General features: G+C 38.1%; 1 protein-coding gene across 1 annotated transcript in view; it reads right to left on the bottom strand.

The window, feature by feature from the left end:
* The window catches only part of LOC112062716 (lysine-specific demethylase 4D-like), a 31,484-nt gene extending 29,101 nt beyond the window's left edge, over positions 1 to 2,383 (bottom strand). Inside the window, 1 exon segment of the mRNA XM_055091471.1 lies at positions 2,361 to 2,383. The gene's annotated coding sequence lies outside the window, so the exon portion shown is untranslated.
* Between the last annotated feature and the right edge of the window lie 604 nt (positions 2,384 to 2,987).

The raw sequence follows: 2,987 nt of genomic DNA on the forward strand, positions 1-2,987 counted from the left end.
CCCCTATTATTGGACAGTTATTTTGTTTTTTACTTTTCCACAACTATTGCTAATCCCTTATAAATATCCTATACATCAGTACCTAGATCAGTATATTTTGTAAAACATTAGTTAAATAATGAAATTCCTTGGATTAGATATCTAGAAATGGAATTACCACGCTGCAAGATTTAAACATTTAAAATCCTTAACATGTATTGCCAAAACTTTCCAGAAACGTATCACTTTACATCCTCACCGTTAACTTTACTCTGAAAAACAATCTTTAATAATTTGGTAAGAAAATTATTGTGAAAAATTTTGGTGAAAAAGTGTGGCTCTAGTTTTAATTTATACTTCTTAGATTACAACTAAGACTGACTTTTTCTTCTTCAATGAATGCTAACCATTTGTATGGGATCATATCCTTTGCCCATTTTTCTCTAATATGGTTCTAGTGTTTTTTCTCATCTACTTACAGGAACATTTTATATATTATGTGACTATTTTGCATATTTTACACACTATATGAACATTTTACACATTGCTCATGTGAATATTTTACATATTAAACCCTTTGTTTAATCTGTTCATAGTTTTTTCCCAGTTTGCCATTTATTTAATTTATATTTAATTTTAAATAGTTTTGGCATACATTTCAGTTTAATATATTAAAATGTTGAGTCAGTCTTTTCCTTTAAAATGCCTTTCATGGCCTTTATGTTTAAAAAGGTAGAAAGTTATTTGCCCAACCAGAGACAGATAAATATTATCTTATGGGGTTTTTCCTTTTTATATGTTAATTGTACTTTTAATTTCCATTTTAATTACACCTTTATTACTAACTGAGGTTTTTGGGTTTGTTTTATTAACTTTTTTATTGTTTTGTGAGTACGGTGTGAGGAAGAAGGGAGATGTAAGGATGATTCTTCGTCCTAGTTGGCTGTGTTCTTCTCTATTAGTTTACAGGAGCTTTTCTTTGTCCCAGTGCTCTGAAATTTTTTCCGTGTCAAAATTCTGGTTCTTTACTTTTATGAAAACTTTTTAGTTCCTTCTTTGACAACTTCCTGTAGTTTTTCCCTGTGTACATTAACTCTTTTGATATCAGACCTCATGGACTGGACCTCCAATTTTTGTATCTTTTCTTCTTCCAATTTTCTACCCCTTTATCACTGTGCTTTATCTTCTGAAATTTTTTCTCATCTTTACCTTGTAAAGCTACTTCTATTGTCTTTTTCATTTCTCCTAGCAAACTTTTAAGTTTTAAGAGCTCATTTCTGTCCCCTTAGCTTTTTCAAGTGTATATAGCTTCCTTCTTTGATCCCCACCATTATGCTATTTTTGTTCCCAGTTGCACTTATTTCATCTCTCAGAAAATACTAAAACCCGGACCCATATTGAGAAAAGAAGCTTCATGTAATAATCCTTATGCTTAAAATTGACATTGCAAACTAGAATTTCTGTTGTGTTCTATTTTGTTCCACCTTAATCAATATGCTGCTGGTAACCCACAAAGTTGTTTCTATGACCCACTAATGGCTCATATCCTGCAGTTTGGAAAGAAATATTATATAAACCATGTTGAGGCTTTTGATCTTTCAATGGCGGAGACACAATCACATTTGTTTTCTGGCAGAAATGGGCAGACTGGAGTGGCCCAGAATCAATGAAGAAAAACATTTATAAAGATCCAGATGAGACATGGTAGCTTGGACTGGGGTGGTGGTAGAGACATAAGCAGAGTGCCTACTAGGGTGCCTTCACTCACATCTTATTATTTAATCTTATTTCCTCAGTGTGCCACATGGGGAACTGGACCAGAGCGTTCAGATGCTTGTCCAAGATAGCATAATCAGTGAGTCCTGAGCCAGATTTGAGCCAGGCCCGTCTGCATCCTAAGCCTGTCCTTTCCTCTACGTCACAGCAAATCCATGAGGTGAGCCTCTAAACTAGGAGAGAAATTGTCAAAAGAGCACATTTTGGAGCTTAAGAACCAATTCCTTGGAGGCTTCAAAACCTGAAAAGGTTGACTATGTTTGGCCCCTGAAATGAAACCTAAATTTATTTCTTAATTACAAAAACAAAAAAAGACACATACAGTGTGATGTCACAGTAACAACCTGACTTGGAGTCCCCTTTAATCTGAAGTTGATGACCCTGGTCATGTGGTACTTGTGCCTCAGCCCGGTCATCCTTACCCTTGTACACTTCTGCCACGTCCTCCACGGGAGGCTGTGAGGATTAGGGTTTTCATGGGATTTTTTCATATTTATATTACTATCTAGGATTATACATGTTCCCCAATGTCGATTCATGTTGTCAACTCTAAACACAAATAGAGAAGCAGGCAAGAGGGCGGAAGAGTAAGACGCGGAGATCACCTTCCTCCTCACAGATACATCAGAAATACAGCTACACGTGGAACTTCTCCTATAGAACACCCACCGAACGCTGGCAGAAGACCTCAGACCTCACAAAAGGCAAGAAACTCCCCACGTACCTGGGTAGGGACGGGCGTGGGACGCTAGGGTTGCTGCTGCCGCCACCAAGAGGCCTGTGTGCGAGCACAGGTCACTGTCCACACCGCCCCTCCCGGGTGCTCGTGCAGCCCGCCACTGCTGGGGTCCCGGGATCCAGGGACAGCTTCCCCGGGAGAACGCGTGGCGCCCCTCGGGCCGGTGCAGCGTCACGCCGGCCTCTGCCGCCGCAAGGTCAGACAGCGAAATATCCCAAGTTGAGGAGGTGGACTTTGGGAGCAAGATATACTATTATTTTCCCCTTTTTTCTTTTTGTGAGTGTGTATGTGTGTGCTGCTGTGTGAGATTTTGTCTGTATAGCTTTGTTTCCACCATTTGTCCTAGGGTTAGTCCAACCCATTTTTTGTGTGTTTTTTTTCTTTTCTTTTTTTTAATAGAAATTTTTCTTCTTAATAATTATTTTTTAATAACTATATTTTATCCTACTTTATTTTGTCTTCTCCCTTTCTTTCTTCCTTTCTTCCTTCCTTT

The sequence above is a fragment of the Physeter macrocephalus genome, chromosome 16 (genome assembly GCF_002837175.3).
Source record: "Physeter macrocephalus isolate SW-GA chromosome 16, ASM283717v5, whole genome shotgun sequence".
Classification (NCBI taxonomy): Eukaryota; Metazoa; Chordata; class Mammalia; order Artiodactyla; family Physeteridae; genus Physeter; species Physeter macrocephalus.